The sequence below is a fragment of the Protopterus annectens genome, chromosome 1.part1 (assembly GCF_019279795.1).
Source record: "Protopterus annectens isolate FY-2018-M chromosome 1.part1, PAN1.0, whole genome shotgun sequence".
In the NCBI taxonomy this organism is placed as follows: domain Eukaryota; kingdom Metazoa; phylum Chordata; order Ceratodontiformes; family Protopteridae; genus Protopterus; species Protopterus annectens.
The window spans coordinates 1,409,871,564-1,409,894,959 of NC_056726.1; positions in this window are offsets into that span (position 1 = coordinate 1,409,871,564).

A 23,396-nucleotide genomic window follows, 5' to 3' on the forward strand; every position below is an offset into this window, starting at 1 on the left:
AGGAGAATGCACACTCCAAATGTGACATGTTACAGATCGATAAAATGTTATTTTCCCTGGTGATATATCACCAAGTGATACACACAATTTCACACAAACAAGTCTTCTAAGATGGGCATTGAACCTTTTGCCTATCTAGTTTGCATAACCTAGAGAGCAATGCATTAGTCACAAATGTCACAAGAGAAGTCTGAAACTCATGGAAGAGACTGCACTTTTGTCAGGATGACCTCATCAGTGTTTTTCAGAAAGGATGCTACTGTAAAATTAGGGATAAGGAAGCTGTGAGAAAAGTTAATTGTATTATTCTGAGGGGAAGTAGATACACACACACACACACACACACACACACACACACACACACACACACACACACACACACACACACACACACACGCACACACGCACACACGCACACACGCACACACGCACACACACACACACAAAATCTTCCATGGTAGATACTGAACCTCCTACCTATCTGGCTTACACAATCTAGAGAGCAATGTACTGGTCTCAGGTGCCACAGGGGAAGATGCACAGTATCTATGTGAAATTGGATACTGGAATATTTGTAAAAATCAGTGTGTGGAAGAGATAGTGCTGTGTATCCCAGGTAATGCAACAAATGAACATATGTCTGCACAGGACAATGTAACATCGATATGATTGTCTCATGTACATACTACTGTCCATACTGTACTTTGTGATACTGCCAGGGACACTGACATGTTTCACATAATGGAATGACATATACAATGACTCTGATGCACACCACTGGATTATCAATCAGAAATTCCAGTGACAGCATGTTGGGATCATTGAACAATTCTATTGTCTCATACTTGCACTATGTGTCTTGGCAAGACAAACATGCAAATCATACATAGGACAGTGCACCACAGAATGGCACTGATGGATGTAGTGAGCATAGGTTAACCAAGCTGGTAACACTGTGCAACCAACTGTAAACACAGTAGAGCAGACATATTAGTTCACAAAAATTAAATAGGTGAGTCAATATCCTTCCAAACTCTTGATCATCTTTGGGCAACAGTAATACAGACATACAGATTTTCTGCAACAGAAAACTATGATTATTTTATCTCTTTTTTTTCTTATACTGTTTAAGTGTTGCGCCGCTAAGCTGATTTGCGCAGCTAATAGGAAAGTGTTAGTGCATGCGTAATCCTACCTTGAAACATTAAACTTACAATAATAGTTAGCAGTACTCTATGTTGCTCTGTGCCGACATCCACTCAAACCTTTACAAGGCAGCATTTACAACAGGCAGCAGGCAGTTAAGTGTAGCAGCAGGATAATGATATGCTAAGCAAAGAGGTTAGCCAATATGTACAGCAACAGTAGTCAGCTAAAACATCATGAAACATGATGTCATTTATATGTATCTAAACAATTTCAGCATGCCAATAAGTAATTTGCACCTGGGGATGATCTTAGCACAATAAGTAGAAATTCATATTTGTGAAAGTTAAGAGTTAATAGTGGATTTCAGCAAACATGAATGTATGCAATCATCTTTATTACACAATCCAAAAAATAACTCACACGACAGGCAGGTGCATAGCCAAAATAGATAACTCAAAGTCAAAAAGGCAGCCAGCACACAGAATGAAAATATCCATCAACCATTTATTCATGTGTTCTGACCCAAACAAAGAGACCGGTTTCGGCACACAGCCTTCTTCATCACTTTTTGACTTTGAATCATCTTTATTATCGTGCTGAGTACTGTAATCCATATATCCAACTCTACATATTGTTTAAATTTACAGTAAATTGTAAAAACATAGCTTAGCACAGCAGAGCAAAATGAGACAAAGTAATGTAAATTAAGGCAATCATATCAAAATCTTTTGCTATAAGCATTGATCTTCCATTCAGCTTTTGCTGCATTTGTTGTCTAGTTGTTGTCTAGCACCAAACATTGTGCAAATGCAGGGGTGGAAGAATAATGATATAGAAGGGAGAAGATACATTGTCAGTGTGGCACTGAGACAGGAACAAAGCAAATTATCAATTGAGAAGGATAATGTTTTCTCACAATATATAGCCAACAGGTACACCTAACTTACTAATTTACTGAACTGAGAACAATCATTAACACTCAGCTAATGATTGGAATAGAGCCGATGACATTATTAAAAAATCTTTTTACACATTTGAGCATTGGCTCATCACACCACAAAGGCATTGCTACTTCCAGGCATTAAAATAACACTGAAAACTTATGGAAGGAGGGGTAAACAAGAGAGAGAGAGAGAGAGAGAAAGATGCAGAGAGAAATATCAACAATACAGTTTGTGGGACATGTGGGAATATCTGATTGGTGTTTTAGTCTTACTTATTAAATCATTATTAAGCTATCCTGCTCTCTACAATAAACCGATTGTTTCATGCACACATAAGGGGTGGGAGACAGCAATAAACATGAATACCTAACTAGGATAAGGTTGTCCTACTAAGTCTCCCTGTTGGGGCTGCAGGGTTTTTAAAAATGATGGCTTGCTGCATTATTCCAATGTTATGTTATGAAAATGTGTTATATGTAGAGAAATACAGACATTTGAAAGTAAATATATGATAGGAATATGAACGGTCATGAAGTAATAAACTGACATACAACTGTAATTGAACCCATGGCAGTACGCCAAAAATCAGTCTACAAAAAGGGTGATTATCTCAACACATCACTTAGGAACTCTTAGTCTAATGCATTCAACAGCCCAATAAATATTAGATTAACTATTCCACAGTACTGTGTTTAGTATGACATTACTCTGTATTCCCCCAGCACAGCAGATTTAAGAACATTTCTGCAACAGTAACCGGATCACTGCAGATTAAATTGATGTCTTCAGCTTTTGCAATAAGAAATTAAACAGCAGTCACTGTCCTTCAGCACTGCTGTACTGTGCCAAACTCTACGCAAATGATGAGGACATAAAGTGAAGGCTTTTTCATGGGCCATTTCTGTCCATGTGTATGTTGTATGTGAATCTATTTTTTGACCAGAATAAATGTGTGAAAACAGGATACTGTGGAAAATGGGGTTGGCAAGCATATGTTCATAGGATCATAGGTGTTTACTAGGCTAACGACCACAAGGGCCTTTTTAAGCCTAGCCAGCATAGGGTTGCACATAGGGAAAACAATGCAGGAATTTTCAGGAGGATGGTGAAACAGCACCATAGCACACTCAATTTCATGACTTTGCAGAGTCACCACACCACTGATGGGTGACAACAATGGAATAACGTATGGCCAGCTGGACTGAATCAGTTGTATCAGGATAACACACAGAAAAAGAGGTATGTATGGGGCATAATATTTTTGTGGGACAGGTACCCAATTTTCTTTTGGGGGGGAGTGGAATGTAAAGAAAGGTGGTTAGGAATGAGAGGGTCAGGTAGAGATGAAAGGTTGGCAGACACCATGACTGGGGATAGGTTGGGGCCACTGGAGCCACACACACATCCAGCATGAGAAGAGCGAGAATCTTGTCCTTCCTTTCAGAACTGTCATCACTGCCACCTGCAGCAGCTTTCTGGGTCAGTGCCAGATGTGGCATCAACTTTGTAATATGAAGCAGAACCTTTTTAACCCTGCCAATAAACGCACTGAGGGCCTTCTCCATTATATGCTCCACCAGTCCTGTGAGCTCCTGTCAGGTGACAAAAATCATTACCTCTAGTACAACTGCTCCCAGAGGGTACCACTCCATCAGCATCTGGGGCAGAGCTACCTGACGTACTTGGAGCAGGTAGGGCAGGGGTTGTGGAGGCAACACTTATAGGTTGTGACCCTGAAGTGCTAGGTGTCTGTACAGCCATCTATGGAGGCATGGCAGGCCAAGCCGCAGTGGTCGGTGTACCTCTCTGTACTGGTGATTATTCATTTTCACCAGCAAGTTAAGCAAACTGCAGATTGTTAATAAATTATAAAGTCCTCCCAAAAAATGAAAAAGAGGTAATGGTGGGGGGTTACAAAAAATAAGAGATATTTAGATACATGTCATGTAACAGTACTGAGTCTATTACTTGACAAGACATAAACAAACTGTTACTTGACAATACATAAGCAACTCCCAGAAGTTACTACTGTACACATTTGCTACATCCATACATATGTGTTATTAAATAAATAAATATCACTGATCTAATATAAGAAACAGCTGTCTTTATTTCACTATGACAGATATGAATTATACATTCTAACTAAATAACTACAATTACCATAATGTAGTTCTTCCTGATAGACTGTTGTTAAGATTTTACAAATAATTATAAATTAAAATATATATATATATATATATATATATATATATATATATATATATATATATATGCTGCTTCTGGGTCCTGAACCCATATACAATAAAGCTGGTATTCTAAGTGCCTAGTGCAAGCAGCAACACTTACTGGGGAAGGCATGCATGCCTGAGATTAATGAAGAGGTATGCCTTCTCAGTTTGCTAGTGCTTGACGGGATGAAAATAATATTATGACTTACCTGATTCATACTTACTCAGTGCCTCACTGAGGGATTTCAGTCTCTCCTGGTGCACTTCATGGTCTGCAGCAATCTCCTTTGCAGCTGTAGAGACCAAAAAGAAGACAACCATATATGAAAGTAAAATGAATATCTGTGTCGGCTGACTAATTTCCACCATATCATAGACAGGTCATGGGTCATTATACTTAATATATCATCTGGCTGCACAATACCAGGGGACTTCTACGGGCTAGTCTTGTAAAGGCTCCAGGGACATTAGCCTAGTACACACCTATGAACCTATGAAATGGGGTGGGGGGTGTTCCCAGTCCTAAATCCAACCTCCAATCAGCTTAGGTGGTCCTCCTTGTGCTTTTAAGGTCACTATAGTGGTGATGACATTGTTTCATTGTTTCCCATTGGCTGAAATGCCAGCTGCAGTGAAGACAGCCTTGGCTAATTTATTTCAAGCCTCAGCCTTATATTGATCCCAGTTTAATTCCTTGCAGTGGTCTACAGCTGTAGCACTTTTCATAAAGAGTGTCACAAATATTTTGGACTCCTCAACACCCCATTTTTGTGCTCTAAATTTAACACCATTCTCTCCCTCAACAGTCATGTCTGCAAAAGTTAAGTTCTCAAACTATGTCTGAATTGGCACCTAATTCAGATCTTACATGCTGCCGGTATTGTACAAACATGCACAGCCTTGCCAACAGCATTTCTGAGATTGTAAGCAGATGGACCTCTTGGCAGACACACTGACAATACCTACAGCAGTTATCAGTAAGCATGTGAAACATGGTATTGAGCTATACCATGTGTGATGCTCTACATGTTATCAGAGGTTCCAATGTTCAACAATGGAATGCTTACTTTCCTGACTTTTTTTTTTTAAATATTTTTATTCATTTCCAAAAACAAGAAAACATGAATGCAGGTTATTTATGACAATGAAGTATTTACAAATTATTTAAAAAGGTAGGCTAAAACCTCTAAACAGATAACAAACATTAAAACCAAAATAAAGTATTTACAAGGGTGTCTATTGTTGACATACAATTGACTTTCTATACAATTGTTTCCTGATTATAATCTGCTGCAGTCATTATTCTCCAGTATTTCAGTTACTTTTTGCCATGCTACGTATAATGATGTAGTTCTTTCAGTTCTTCCTTTAATAGTGTTCATTTCCAATTGTGATACTGCTGACACCATATTCATGAATTGCTTAAAAGTTGGAGAAGCTTTGGATTTCCAGTTTGATGTAATGTTCTTCCTTGCAAGAGCTAGGAGAGTCCATAAGATTACATATTTTGTTCTTGGCACACAGTCGGGTACAGGTGCATTAAACAAAATAATAGATTTGGAAATCTGGAATTTATCATTGAATACCATTTGCAGAAAATAATTTATTTTATCCCAATATGGTTTAATCAAATGGCATTCGTAGAACATATGTTGCCAGTCTGCTTTTATTGATAAATCACATCTCCAGCAGCCAATATTTTTCTTAAACAGCTAGGAGAGTCCATAAGATTACATATTTTGTTCTTGGCACACAGTCGGGTACAGGTGCATTAAACAAAATAATAGATTTGGAAATCTGGAATTTATCATTGAATACCATTTGCAGAAAATAATTTATTTTATCCCAATATGGTTTCATCAAATGGCATTCGTAGAACATATGTTGCCAGTCTGCTTTTATTGATAAATCACATCTCTAGCAGCCAATATTTTTGAGGGTTGAACTTTGGAAGGTGAAAGATGGCTGAATTCTACCTAATGTTAAAATATTATTGTAACAGCTGGGAATCAAACCAATAGAATAAAGGAAGAAAAAACTGCAAATTATTGAGTTAACTGACATTGCCACAGGAGAGTTAATTTTATACCACAGAAATTTGACATTTATTGATATCTGAATTAATGGACATACACTTCAGATAGGCCTATATGGGTGTGGTTGTAATCCTGTCTTGGAATGCATTACTATGTAAAAGTCATTCTTATTGCAAGTAATTATGGATCACATGGATGCAGATGAGTGATGATCAGGGCAATTCAGTTTATGCTGCATACATAATTCAGAAAACATAACGATACTAAATACATAGTTGGGATATATGATGAGTCATGATGATTGCAACAAAACTATTGTGCCCATCAAACATATGCAAGTGTTTTTATATATATATATATATATATATATATATATATATATATATATATATATATATATATATATATATATATATATATATATATATATATGTATATATATATATATATATATATATATATATATATATATATATATATATATATATAGGTAATAGGGCAAATTTAAAAGGTTCTTCAATTAACTTATGCATTGCATTACTTCCTGGTTTTTGGCCAGCTATGGCCATTCAATGAACTTATTTTCAAAGATATATGTGTTTGATAATCTTCCGTTTAGATGTTTTATGTTCGATATTTATCTATTCGAGGATCTGTTTTTTTATAGCTGAACATAGACCTGTTTGCAAGATGACACGTGGAAAGCAAATGTTCCTTAACATTGATTATGATTAAATGTAAATATTGTGAATTATGCCAAGGTGGTCTGTAAACAATGTTCAAACAATGCATCATGTACTTTATTTCTGTCAAGTCACATGCACACATTGCATCAAAGAGAAAGTTATCTGACAATCTGACAAGTGTATTTTCTGAAATGATTACTATCCAGAGTGCTGCCAGCCATGCGATGTTCATTCAAATGAACAGTTCTTAGCTCTCACATATCATGAAACATCAGACGTACTTTGTGAAACACACTATCAGACTTATAGTTAGTGACATATTTTGTTACAGTGATCATGTGTCATTAGCAATAGTGACAACAGTTGATTTTTACACAACACAACTGTATCACAAAATGTGATGAGATATATATTCAGACAATCCTTTGTAAAAGTATCATGTAAGTAGATTTGAACCTTGCATCAGACATACTTCATCTATAAACACAATGCACAGAGAAAAAAGCCAGCATTGAAATATTAGGAAAGTTGGTCTTCTATATATCAGTCAATGTACTTGCAGACTTTTTTAAAGTCCCTTCTCTCTGACACACTGGTTTCTAAATGCACATAAGACAGGGGAGACTGTTAAAGATGATAGATCCTGCTGCCAGGATAATCAGAGATGCCTGCAAGCCACTAACGGGTAACACTTCTAAGTGCTCATCCTTGCATTTCTAGGTCAAGTGCATGTTATTGTGTAGGCCCTTACACCATGTTTTCATACACTTAGTGCAGATTGTGGTATTCAGGAATGCTAATGATTTGACTCCTTATTTTCATATTCACAGTACTCACAAGGCTGATTTGGCACTGTATTAAGTTAATGGTGTAATGCAATATGGTAATATTGCCCTTCATCTTTATTCCAAATATAGACTGATCAACTGCACATCAACTCAAACCAAAACAAAATTAAGTACAAACATCTTCTCAAAAAAAAAGAAAAACAAAACACAAGTATGCATAATTCCCCGTTATACTAAAATCCTTCTAGGGGGATATACATTCTCTAATCCTGGCTCCACCTATCACAATGAACACAAAAAATAATTCTCTTCCACCCATGTCTCTAACCCAATTGCTAGTCCTCAACCCTGCTGATTCAATGTTTACTGCAATAAGTCTTACGTTCTCACTGTAATTGAAATTTGGCTAAAAAACAGCATAAATGACTCTGAAGTTATACATCCTAGCTATAATATTATCTGCAATGACCATACAAAGAGGAAAGGTGGTGATATTGCTTTAATATTTCCCAGCACCTACTGCATCTCCCCTTACAGCAAGACAATACCAAAATTTGGTTCAGCAGAGCTTCTTATTGTTTTCCCCAAAATAAATAGTTATAAACAAATATGTAACATGGTGTAAGGGCCTACACAATAACATGCACTTGCCCTAGCAATGCAAGGATGAGCACTTAGAAGTGTTACCCGTTAGTGGCTTGCAGGCATCTCTGATTATCCTGGCAGCAGGATCTATCAGCTTTAACAGTCTCCCCTGTCTTATGTGTACCTAGAAAGGGTGTGTCAGGGAGAAGGGGCTTCTTATTGTTTTCCCCAAAATAAATAGTTATAAACAAATATGTATTACTGTCCTTCACATCCCTCTTGGCAACAATATAGCCATACTGGAAGACACCCTACATTGGATATCCATAACATTTCTACAAACTACAATAGTACTAGGTGATGTGAATGTCCTTTGGTTCAACATTAAGTCTCCTACATCTAGCATGACCTTATATGGTTTCACACAACTAATTACTAGTCCCATACATTATAGCAAGACATAAAATTCTTTATTAGACTGGATCCCAGTATAAGGCCATAGCAAATACTCCACCACAGGTACAATGTCTGACTCTCTCAGTGATCACCTCCCCCCCCAATCTATATGACCAGACATCTCACACATCCAGTTAAACAGCAGACATGCAACCTTTCCAAGTCTGACTCAGAAAATGTTCATTACTACACTATCATCTATTAACTGGAACTTCCTAAAAATCCTCCCCTTAGATGATGCTGCAAATGAATGAAATACAACTTTTCTAAATATCCTAAATAGCCATGCACCTCCTAGAAGGAAGAGACTAAAAACAAATAATGCAATTTGGCTATTCAAAAAAAAGTAGGATGCTAATACAGGATAGAGAAAAAGTATGGAAAGAAGGGCAAAAATGTGAAAAACCTCAATATCTTAAAAACTTCAGAATACTTCACAATCATACTAAAAAGCAAATGAATGAGGACAACAACTATACTGTAATAACTTTCATAATAATACTAAACACAACCCTAAAAAGTTTTGGACATCCATTAAAGAAATCTTATATCCAGGCAAAAATTCAACCCAAACCCCTTTACAGATAACTCACCTCTTGAAACTGCGATACTGATTATTTTAAACATATTATAGCATCTACATCTCTAACCAATGACTCCTCAACATCTAATCCCAACTCTGCCCAACAGCCACCTAACACCACATCCACTTTCACCTTAAACATGTATCCACATCCTATATAAAACTATTCTTAAACAAATTTAAACTATGCTGTTCTTCAGCAGATGACCTTCCAAGCGAGTGCCTAAAAATAGCAGCCAGTAGCATTGCCTGCCCTTTCTCAATCCTTATAAACAGGTCAGTCTAGGAATCTCATGTTCCCTCTCTCTGGAAAAAGTCACACATTATCCCTCTGCACAAAGAAGGAAATTCAGCAGACATTAATAACTTTAGACCTACTGCAATCTTATTTCCCCTTGCCAAAATACTTGAAAAATATATTCAAAAACAATTGCTAGACTATCTCCTGCAGGAAAAACTACTATCTGCTACATGATAGAGCTTCCATCCTGGCCATAGTACTAGCACTGCCCTTCTAACCTATATAGATACGGTCACTAAAACTAGACATAATGGCAAACTAGTCTCTTCCTTATTTCTAGATTTTTCTAAACTGTTTGACACAGTTTGTCACAGCAAATTTGTACTTCAAATGTCCTCACTAGGTCTCTCTCAGTTCACATTTCAGTGGTTCATAAGCTCCCTGCCCAACAGTTATCAGTCAGTAAAATGGCACTCCATGCTCTCTCCTTACCTCCCAGTCACCACTGGTGTACCATAAGGGTCTGTCCTTGGTCCCCTCCTCTTTAGCATTTACACCAACATCCTCTATACATCCACGCAACAGGCCACCCTAATACAATACACAGATGATTCCACTCTCATTTTCACATTTGACACCATGGTACACCTCCAAAAAATTGCTCAGGAAGTTTTACTAGCTACTGAAACATGGCCCCGTAACTCACAACTCTTGATCAACTCAAAAAAGAGCAAACTAGTACTTTTTCCCCAAATCCCTCTTTCATGAAAACACAAAATTTAAAATTCTCTCTTGATAATACAGCCACTGAAGTTACTATGAATAGCAAATTATTAGGGGTGATAGCGTATGATTATCTTATATTCGACTTGCATATTCAAAATTGCATAAGAAAAACTCAAAAAAAAACTGATATGCTCTACAGAGCCAAAAACTTTCTCTCCCACATAGCTAAAACTACACTTGTCACTACTTATCTCCTCCCCATACTTCTTTATGGCACTCCCATCCTCACTAACCTCCATGCTTCACAAAAATTAAACCTTGAACAATGCAATAAGCCTATAATGGTTAGAGCTGCTTCATCACCTAACGTATACAGAGCTTCTTATCACCTACAAAATTATCCGACATCAATCTGCCTGTCCAGCACTAAAAAACATTCTACACATCTATGTTCCCAGCTGGTCGTTGCAAACCAATGACCAAAATACTCCTGTCTACAAACCTATCAAATCTGCTGGGCATTGGCTGAAATCATACAAGGTTGTTAAGGCCTGAAACTCCTTACCTATATCCATTAGTTCAATATCCTCCCTCACATCTTTCAAAACCACTCTTAAAGACTTCCTAGGTAAAATCTGTCTCTAAATGTGAACAAGTACCTTGTCATTCCTTACACCTCCTTGCTGTCCCTTCTTCACTTACTTCCTTACTTCTAACAAATTCTCTTACTGACTTTCTCTCTAAATATACCAAAAGCCTGTTTCCCTCACTTCACATTGCAAATTCCTGTTTGTGTTAGACTAACTTACCTTTAATTTCTCTACAAACTGTCCAGTTTCTATACATATTAAATAATTGTCATATAACTTGTATCAATTCTTAACCAATGTTTTTATATTATGTCTAATATGTTAAAATTATTTAAACAGCAGAGGTTTTTGTTTTATTTTTGAAGATTGTAAAATTATTGTTCATAAAATGTTTTGTAATAATTTGGAGAGTTTCTACTTGTGCGAGCTTCTACCCAGTTGTACATTCCTGGTAATCAAATGTTAATAAATAAATAGTGGTGTAGGCAGTGTCCTTGTATCATACTGAGGAGAATGTTTTAAAACACAGAACTAAATAATGGTAAAATAACAGGACTCTGGGATTTTTAACTGTTTTCTACATAGCTGCATTATTAAGGTATGATGATATTTCTTAAATAATGCTTTTGTTTTAACATTAATAGGTGAAATGCAGTGACTGATGAAAACTATTTGTATAATTTTAAAGGTATTTACATTTAGCCCTTACTTTTGCCATAGTCATTTCTGCATGTATACAATTGTGCTACTGAATGCTATCTAACAGATGTAATATTTAATGTATATGTCATGTTTCACACTTTTTGCAGATTATGATACTGTTAGTAAGGAGGAAGGTCTTATATTATTATTTGTGTTAGCAGGAAAATGAAAGCATGCTCTGTTTGTGTATTTCTACCAGGCTGAACTCCACAGCAGTGAATAAGGCAGTTAACAGTCCGGTGTTACGTTTCTAATGCTGCAATGATAATTGCTAAATTGCTGATACAGAAATGTAGTACAAAGTTTAAATCAGTGTTGTATGATCTATACTGATAACTATACTTTTTTGCATGTGTTCTGGGAAATTGAATGGGGGGGTGGCTAATGTGTGTGTAGTCATAGGGCATACACATATTTTGATATGAGAGTAATCACTGATATATTTTTTTCTTTCTTTACAATTTCCAAACTTGCTTACCATTAGTACAGGTATGAATTATATTCTTGGGGGATGCCCTTGTCTGATGCTATTAGAACACAGCCATTACATGGTTAAGTAAAGGTTGAAGTCTGACAGGCATTGGTTTTCCTATTTGTATGTGCATGAGATCTTAGGCTTTGACCTGGGTAGTGATTGTGTGTGCTATCCTTTGCCTTTTAGCTAGAGGCAGGGCATACTGTGCACACCTCCATCTGTCAGCACCATCTGTAGCTGGTGGTTCTCCCTCAGACTCTTCATCTGTGTCTGCTGCTGGCCCTACCTGTGTTCCTTGAAACTGTGGTCTTGCCCCTTGCTATCCTTGATGGATTTGTTTCCTAAGAATAATATCCTACAACATGGCACACATTGCAAGTATTTTAGCCACAGGTGCCCAGGTCATACTGCAACGCACCTACTGATGTGTCTAGGCACCAGGACCTTGATTTAAGCAAACCAGACACACATTCTTTGATATGCCTAGTTTGAATGTTGGGCTCAATGTATCTTTGCTCACTGGGGTTATGTGGGTTCCTTATGGGTATCATGAGCCAGGTCTCTAGTGCATAACCTGCATACTACAATAGATGCCCTTGCGAAATGTCAACCTTAACAAACCTGGTGTACAGATCACAAGTGTGCCATATGTGTGAGTTGCGGAAACTGCTTAGATTACCTGCACAGACACTGTAGATGATCCCTTCAGCATTACAGACAACCTGACAGTTTATAGAGAGTAAACCTTTTTTGTTGATGGACCTCCTTCCCTGTTTACTGAGTGGGCCTTTTATTTCTGTGTGTTTGTGTAGTCTGTGGCCCTCAACACTTCAGGGAATTGTGCTATTGCATACAATTCCTGCATTGTTCTTGCTCTCTCCTGTGGTGTTCATGGGAAACAGAAATGTTAACTTGCATGTAGTAACACTGCATTTAAAAACAGATGTAATATTCTAGAGGGTGATGCCTGTGACAGCTCTAAGATATCCCCTGTGGTTCTCTGGAAGGAACCAGTAGTTAGTGTATGTAATGCTAAACATACCCATTGTTTCCACTGGGGTGGGTTCTCCATGATTTCTCTGGGGCCAGAGGTGGGGATAGCAGAGGTTGCATATTTCTTCCAGCGCTCCCCTGTCCATCCTGTATCTGTCAAGAATTTCTGTTCCATGTAGTCCAGGATTTGTCAAAGTGGTTCTAAACACCCTTCTTCTTTTTCTTGCCTAAGGTCAGCAGCAGCACCCTGAATTTAAGCCTGTTGCACATATAGCATAATGATAGCAGCAGCCCCATTATTGTTTTTTTTAAGTGTAATCATGTCTCTATGCCAAAGGGTTTTAGTGTATGTGGCAAAAGCCAAAACCAAGTATACATGATTGCATTATCGCTTCCTGAATAGCTCCACCACATTGGATTGATCAATTAGCATGCACTTTCTGCTCGTTATCCTTTAATTAGCATATTCTGCCATTTCCCATTGTTTTGCAGCTCTGCATATCAAATACCAAACTGCGTGCTATCGTGTTGGCAGCACTGAGTGATACCAACACAATTGCTTCACTTCAGTTGCTGTTAATGAATCCTACCCTATGTCTACAAAATCTGGAATCCTATCCCTCCTAACATCAGATAAAAATTCAATCTATCCGGCTTCAAAAACCTGGTACAAAAAACACTTTAAAAGACTTAGCTCTGCCCTTTCATCACCCTAGGCCAGACTACCTCAGCCCTCACAAGTTTACGTTTCCCATATGTACCTCAGAATGTAAATTCTAAATATAAATCTCCATCTTGTACTCCTTTGCCCTTACTTCTACTTCTATTCCCCCTTCATAATTTTTTCTCTCCACCAAAATTCCTACTCATACTCACTACATTCTACATCTACCTCAACTTCACTACAAATTTCTTTCTCTACATTATTCAAACTACTCACGTTCCTCACTTGCACTCTACTTTCTACTCATATCTCTCACATGTCCTCTGTCATATTTCACCTACATATAAATGCAAAATTGTAAATTAACATTTTAAACCTCACTGTGTATGCCAATTTGTTATGTATTAATATGCAATGACTCTATATTTGTGATTGCCAAAAGTGGTGAATAACAGATAGTGTGGTGTATTTCCACTTGCTGCTATGCTACACTCCACTCTACATTGTCTGTGACAAAAAGTAAAATAATTAAATAAATATAACTATTGTGTTGTGAACAGTGTGCACTGTTACCACTGCCCACAAATCTATTTGGTTTTATGTCAGCCTTTTTACCAAACCGTTGAACCTCTTAGCAGAAAAAGAGATAAAAGCCATAATGTACAAGGGAACAAATGCCAAAAATCAAGAACAAATTTTTACTCACTAACATTGCATTTTCCAGGAATCAAACCCAGGTTAACAGCTCACCACAGTACCACAAATGCTATAGAATGCTGTATTTGCAGCAGCCCACAAGCATCCTTACACCAGGAGTATTTTCTGAAAATAGGTTAAAAGCATAAGGCAAACGGTAAATACTGCATTAAAGTAAGTGCTGTTATAAATGCTGGAAGAGCAATGCTAGCAACAAGATGACTTTAGAGGGTTAATAGCCAGTGCATTCATAGTCTTTGTTTTAGCACTGTAATATGATGTGCATAAACCCAGCAACTTTTCATATTCTGGAATCTGTACATCTGGCAAATACCAAAGCCAGTCTTCATCTTCATCTAAAGATTTTACCTAATGCTATTCAGTAGATTGAGTTTGAAAAGATATGTGTACATACGTAGCAAAAACAAGCACAATCTCCAGTATAAGGTACCATGCAGTGCATGTAGCAAAGATTTTTTCTGTCTTTCATCACACACATCACACCATGCCTCATAATAACACACAGCCCTCAGTTATGAACATATGAATGTAAATGTGAATAAATGACAAGCAGATTAGTATCTCCACTGCATGACATCGTAAATTAATAATTTAACAATTGTACTGACATTTTATTTGAAACACCTTCCTCTTTCTTAGTCTGCCTATTACTAATTAGTAAGTCACCTAGTTAAGGAAGCCAACCCCAACAATGTCAGGATGCCATACAAAATTGAACTTATGGGTGTTAAAGGGAAATAGATAAAAAAATGTGTGATGTGAGTGAATGATACATACAAAGCTGCTGCTGCCGCTGGAAAAAACAAGTTTTGAACTAGTATTTTTTTCACAAAGGATGTGAAGTCTTAAACTCAAATGCCTGCCATTATTTAAGGACAACAACCATCAACGGTTGATTTAAAAAATGAGGAGCCAACCAAACCATCTAAGACAGAATTAAGAGACATTTGAAAGGTTTGTTGCTTACTGTACTATGGGTGGCCACGGTGGTGCAGCGGTTAGCATTGCCACCTCACAGCAAGAGGTTCTCCGGTTCAATTCTCAGCTGGGGTGCCTTCTGTGTGGAGTCTGCATGTCCTCCCTGTGGTCGCATGGGTTTCCTCCGGGTGCTCCGGTTTCCTCCCACATCCCAAAGACATGCTGTAGGTGGATTGGACACTCTAAATTGGCCCTAGGTGTGAGTGTGTGCATGTGTGTGCCTTCTGTGGAAGGTTGGGTGCCAGGCTGGCAACTCAACACTGTAAAATTCCACTGCCAATCATGAGCGGACAGGTGATCTGCTGTGGCGACCCCTAACCGGGAAAAAGCCAAAAGAAGAAGAAGTTGCTTACTGTACTATTTACCTGCCATTGCTCCATCTTTACTAAGAATTCCTTTTGGAGCAGAAAAAAACACTAGTGCCTACTCTCATGATGCTATGATGAAAGTGGACATGCTAATAGAGTTGCTGACTCCTTCCTGCTTTTTTGTTTGCTTCCTGCGAGTGTTTTTTTTTAATGCAGTGGATGCATGTCTAACTTGCAGGTAGCTGTTTCACTCGTGGAAATGTAATAGCAAATTATTTGGGCAGCTCATTGTTTGTGCATGCACACTACCTTGTAAAACATAGCACAGCATATACTATTTAAGTGCAAATGGTTTCAAATAGATTTGAGAAGGTGTTTCAATGTATTTATTTTTTAAGTGGTTGTAGCAGTACACTGCCAGTTACATTCAGCTAATACAGTAACTAAAGTGAATTTGCAATGTTGAATGTAAGAATGTACATATAATAAAGGTATGTCATTACAGATGGATGACGGAGGTTCTGTATTGAATTCACATATTGAGCTGGCACCCATTCGAATCAACCCCTATTATAATCCTCCATTGCTTGTGCTTTTCAGTAGGTAAGTGTCATTCTTTGAAATGGTGTTTTCATTCTTCAGGTCTTATATTTCTTGACTGGCTTTTCATGTTGTTTTGTCTTTTACATGCTACTTACCTGTGATGGAAATGGTTCACTCTTTGCAGTACTTGGTCTTTTCCCATTTCATATTTTTCTTTTAAGTTCTTGCAGTTTGCAGTCATGTAAACATAATTTTCTGCCGCTCTCTGATGTGCATCTCTCTCTTGTCTACTGCTAGTACAGCTTTATCCTAGGATGCATTGGCCATATTCTTCCTCCCTCTTTTATAATGAACTTTAAACTGGTATTTGAGTTTACATTTTGATTCTGGTATGCTTCATTTTGTCACTAATGGATTTTACTCTAAGTATGACTCTACTGCTAAATAAAGAAATGCAAAAGTATTCACATACTCATACAATCAAAATGCTTCTCTGTCATTGAGGAAGCCTTCTGTTTATGCATGCATTGTTTAAATCATGGAAACTTAAAAGGAAAATACTAGATCTAATTTGGGATGACCACAAGACCTAATACAGGTGTTGAGTTTTTGCTGAAATGCATTTTTTTGTTTTCATTCAGGAAATCCCTATCATGGTTATTAAGGTCAATATGCGTGCGTGCACACACACACACACACACACACACACACACACACACACACACACACACACACACACACACACTGTCAGAAATGCACATAACACCTTCTGCTTAGCTATTGTTTGAATCATGAAAATATCAAAGAAAAAAATAGGTTTTAATTGGGATTCATGTCCAAGCTGGTATCAATGCTTCTGGATTAAGAATAACTCTAGGCAAAGTAGGTGCCGAGTTTTTGAGCGACCATTAAAGATTTGCTTACATTTGCTATTGCCTTTTGGCTCTTACCCAAAATATGGCTAGGTATTACTCCTAAAGCAAATGAACTTGAATCTGCTTTCAAGAACGTGTCACATTTTAAAGCAAAGTATATCAGCATTGGATTTCCATGTCTTCTTATATTACTTTGTGTCTGCCATTTCATTCATTCATTCGAACTATTTCTTCATTATGAGTTATTTTAATTATAATATTATTTTCTAAGAGCCTTTTATGAACCTTCAATTATAGCTTTTCCATATCATAATACTCTCTTGTATTCATCTCTAAATTCTACAATACATTTTTGCAGAGTGGGAAGCACTGCAGTTATGGAGGAATTATATAACCATGAAGGATTTTTATAAAATAGGTCTGAATGGTGGACGGAATTTAAAAAGAACTATAAAAAGTGTTTTTTGTCAATGGCAAGATGATGGAAGAAACAAATAGAAAATGAAGCATGGAAAAATGTATAAAAATGTATTGATAATTTAGAGATGAATCCAAGAAAGTATTAGGATATAGAAAAAGAAATATATAAAATAAATCAAGAAAAAAATAAGACATTAATGTTTGAGTGGAAACTATTTACAAGGGAGAAGGGAGGAGGTGCCGGCATATTCTGGATAAAATAGTATAGGAGGGTATTAGTATAATGATGGAAATGAAAATTGTAAAAGGAAGGTAAAAAAAAAAAACACAAAAGCAAATTATGAGTATTGTAGAAGAGCTTGCGGAAAATATGTACAAGAGTAAAAAAGAAAGAAGAGAGGATGGAAAGTAAAAAAAAAAAGTAAAAAATGAGTTAAAGGAACATTTGAAAAAGAAATTACTATTAGTAAACTGGATGAAGTACTTAGGAAAGTAAATGTTGATTCAATATCAGGTCCGGATGGTACAGGGTATCAAATGTATTAGAAATTAAGGGACTTGCAAAAAAAGAAGTTATGTTCTCATCATAACGTTCCATCTGTATTGTCGATTTTTCTTCTCTCCTCACATATAGGTCTGGATCCGATTCGTCAGATTCGACTTGGTCATTACTAAGCTTGTGGCAACCAAAAAAGCTCTTGGATATCTCCCGTTACCCACAGAGCATCTCTCCCTGTCACTTCGGATCTTGTTTGCTATAATTATCTCTATAAAAAACAGGAAGTGAACTTAAGTCTGAACATTTTTAGATAATTACATTTCGAATAATGTTAAAAATGTCCTTAGATTTCTCTTATTTTTGTCTATATTATGCTTAGATGTTTAAGTTAGTATTAACAAATTGTACAAATTGGAGCTTATCTCGCCGGGCCTCTACTAAAAATGGATATTTCATCCAGTTGTTGGACTAGCCCGGTTAACAAATGTAAAATAAAATAAAATAAAATAAGTAAATATTTTTTTAAGGAGACCACTTCTGGAGTATTGAAAACAATAACAATGTCCTGAAATTTTGCTTCCCATTCAACCAGAAAATCCAAAGGTAGGGGGCTAGAGGGAGGGGATGTGTGGAGAAATGAAAAATCGACAATACAGATGGAAAGTTATGGTGAGTACATAACTTCTTTATCTGATACTGCCAATTTTTCATCTCATCCTTAGATATGGAACAGAGTCCCCAGCTTCCTTTATCCCGAGTGGACCCATGGGAGAATGTTTCTCAGAACCATCAAACCAAAAGAGGCTCTTCCCATGGAGACCAAAACCAACTTGTAATGAATGCTAAAGGTATGATGATTGACCCATATGGCCACTGCACAAATCTCATCCATGGAGACATTAGTCTGGAAGACTATGGAAGTGGCCATGGCCCTGGTTGAGTGAGCTCAATTAGGTTTGTAAGGATTTATACCTTTTGTGGTATAAATAAAAGAAATGCAATCAGACAGCCATTTTGATAAGGTAACTCTGGATACTGGTAGGCCTTTCCTAGGGCCTGCAAAGGCAATAAACAATTAACTTTGGCTTTCCAAAACTCTTCAGTCCTATGCCAATAGAAATGTGACTGTCTATAGACATCCAACTGTAGAACATATTCACCTTTGTTGCTGAAGTTAGGAAAGAAAACAATGTATGGCCTGATTAATATTTGTTTGTGAAACAACTTTTGGCAAAAAGGAGGGGTTGGTATGCAGCCAGAGTCTGTCTTTATGAAAAATCAGATATGGGGGCTGGGAAGATAGTGCCTGGATTTGTGATATTAGTTTTGCAGATGTAATAGCCACTAGAAAGCAGTTTTCCAAGATAGAAATTTAGTATCACAAGTCACTGCAGGTTCAAATGGGGGCTGAAAAATTAGGTGAAGTACCAAATTAAGGTCCCATGGGGAGAAGGATCTTTGTGAAGAGGCCTTAACAATAAGGTCCCTTTAAAAAGGCTTTGCAAAGTTTGTGGGAAATGAAAGATACGTTCTCCTTCCCAATGTGAAAATCTGAAATGGCTGCTAATTGTACTTTAATCGCAGAGGCAGCTGCTCCATTATTAAACAGGTAGGCTAAGAAATTTAGAACAGAGTGAATTGGGTGCCATGAGGGGATCTACTTTATGCTGTTGAGCACAAATTACAAACCACTTCCATTTACGCCTATAAAGTTTTTTAATGGGTGACTTATCAGAAGACATCAAAATATGAAGGACAAGTGAGAAGAGCATGGGTTCTCTGGCAATCAATGGAAATGGAGGAACCAAGCCATCAGCTTGAGGTTGTGAAGGCTACGATGAATCATTACTGTTGGGTGTGACAGAAGGTCCGGAATGGGTTCCAGGATCCAGAGTTCCTTCTGTAGACAGGGCCAGAGGAAGGGAAACCAGATTTGATTTGTCGAGGCCAATATGGGGCAATGAGGATTACTGTTCTCTTCAACCTGTTTGCTTTCTGAAGGAATTTGGGAATCAAGGGAATAGGGAGAAAGGCATACAATAGACTGGCAGGTCAATCATGTATAAGAGCACCTCTTGGGGACTTCCTCGGTGGGGGAATTACAGAAAATTAGCTGCTGCATTCATTGTTTAGGGGAGATGCAAAGATGCTGCAGCAAGGCTAGCCCCATCTTTAGAAAATGTCTTCCTCTACTGTCTGGTTGAGGGACCACTAGTGAAGCATGAGGATAGAGCTGCTCAACTTGTCTGCTATCATTCTGGACTTTCCCAAAATGTGTGTTGCCATAAGAAAGTGGTTGGAAGAGAACACCCATTGCCACACTCTGAGCGCTTTTCAACATAGAGGGTATGATCTGGTTCCTCTTTGCTTGTTTATGTACCAGACCACCAACATGTTGTCTGTTTGAATATCCACTGTTTCCAGAGGAAGAGCAGTCTGAAATGCCTGCAATGCTTGAAGCACTGCTCTCACCTCCAGGATATTTATGTGCAGATTGCCCTTGTCTGCAGAATTTGTTTCTTGAACTTTCTTACCTAGATAATGCCCCCAAACCCTATCTAGGAAGCATCCATGGTCACCATGGTCTGTGGTTGAGGGGGAACAAGGGGTCAACCTTGCATCAACTGTTCTAACTGAATCCACCATGAGAGGACCCTTTTGCAAATGTCTGCTAAGAGAATTTGGTGGGACATCAGTTTGTGGATAACTGACCACTGGGCAGCTAGAAGCCATTGAAGTATCTGCATGTAAAATCTAGCTAACAGTACTAACACTATTGCCACTTCCATTAATCCTACTTTCTTGTTTTGGATTAATCTATGTGTTTGTCACCTGATTGTTAACACTCTGTAGGGGAGAAGCTTCGCAATCATCTGAGTGGTGTCCAATAGTCCTCCTATTAGCTCTTAGAATTTGATAAGGGTTCAGGTGTGATTTTTGGTAATTTACTATTATGCCTGGTTCTGTACAGATTTGAAGAACACAGTCTCTTGCTTTGATAAATAGATGCCTGGTCGGGGCGGACATGAGCCAGTCATCTAAATAAGGAAACACCTGGAATCCTTGCCATCTCAGGTGAGCTGCAACCACTGCCATGCATTTGAACATGCTGGGGGTGGTAGTGAGACCAAAGGGCAGCACTATGAGCTGGTAATGACTGACTCCCAAGCAGAAGCGTTGGTATCTTGTGGAACATCTGTCCATTTATATATGGTAGCATGCATCCTGAAGATCTATAGAGCACATCCAATCATCCTGATTTAGAAAAGGAGGTATGGACTGCACCATGACCATTCAGAACTTGCAACATCAAACTGACTTGTTTAATTTGCTGACATCCAGAATTGGTCTTCAGTCCTTTGTTTTATTTGGAACCAAAAAGAACCTTGGATAAGTTCCGAATCCTCTCTGGTATCGGGGGACCTTTTGGATGACTATTTTTTTCCAGCAGTTTTTGAATTTGAATAACTGCATGATCCCTTTGATTGGGTGGACCATCTGTGATTTTTCTGTTTGGAGGGATTGTTGAGAGAAAGGAATTTGGTAACTCCTGGATATTATCCTCTGAACCCACAAATCAGAAGTTATCTTTTGCCAGGCTCTCCAGTGCAGGGATAGTTGACCCCCAATTGCCTCCAGAGGTGGATAATCATGCCTGCTTTCAGGAGTGCTGACAGGATTTCCTGAAGAAAGACTTTGGGGACCCCTGGTTCTGCAGGCCTCCTCTGCTGCGAGGGTGGCATCTTCCATTACTGTTCCCCCCTCTGCCTCTGGAAAACAGCAATAAGGCAGAGAACTCCACATAGATGCCAAAACACAATATCAGTCCTCAAAAACAGCAATAAGGCTGCCTCTGGGGAAAAATCTCCACATGTGTCCTCGAAAGACCCCTGAGACTTCTTGAACCACATTTTTCTACCACCTTTCTGACCTTTAGGGTAGGGTCTCTGAGTAGTAGAAAATGTATGCCCATGGCAAAAAGGGTCTTACCTTCTTTGGATACCTCTCAACATGGAAACATCAAAAATCTGGACAAAGCCCTTGAAAAATAGGTACAAATCTATACGCTGATTAACATAAAATATGCATACATAATTATGTAGCCCCACTCACTCCAAAGGAATTGTGGGATACCAACTTTTAAATGCAAACTGGAGCACAGACAACCAAAATATGATCATGAAACACAAAATAAGAACAATAGTGTTTTATTTATATTAATATTTGAACTTGTGCAAAACTAAAATACAATATCCTTTTGGAAAAATAACACTGGGTGAGGCTGCGCTTGCCTTCAGCCTTCATTAAATAACATAAAATATAAACCAAAACAACAAATTATTTATATATTATTAATTAACACAAAACTATGAACTTGTATATTACTAAAAGTTTTCTTATATAAAAATAAAATGTACTGTCTTGTACTAACTAGTCTACTTACTTACTACTACACACCTATCCATCCATTATAATAGCACAACTCATCAGTAAATTTATACCTATTCCCCAGTGGGAAAAAAAAAAGTTATGTCTTACCATAACGTTCCATCTGTGTTGTAGATCTTTATTCATTCATTACTGATAGGACTTTGGTTCCATCCTTGGAAGTGACACAGTCGTTACCAAGCTCACACCAGCCAAAAACTCTCAGCTAAGACCTACCCATAATGCCCCTCTCATAGTCTCTTCAGATCGAGTTTGCCTGCCCTTATATTATAGAGGTAATAAAAGAGACAGTAGGAGGCTCTGTCTGAGCAAATACCTTAACTAGAAAATCCTATAGTCCACCAGGAGTACAGGCAGGGGGAAGGAGAGCGGGAAGTAATGAATGAATAAAGATCTACAACACAGATGGAACATTATGGTAAGACATAACTTCTTTATCTGATGTAAATCTTTATTCATTCCTTACTGATAGGACCGAGTCCCCAGCTACTTGAGTCCTGGGTGGCCCTAAGGAAGGATATTCCCGAGCACCATAGAACCAAAAGATGCTCGTCCCCTGGTGGCCAAGTCAAATTTGTAATGAGTGATAAAGGTATGAGGTCTTGCCCAAGTGGCTGCTGCACAGATATCATCTATAGAGGCTCTGGAATGAAAGGCCACAGAAGTAGCCATCGACCTAGTCGAATAAGCCTTTACTCTGGAAGGTAAAGACAGTTTATTCTGATGATAGATAAAGGTAATGGCATTTGTAAGCCAAG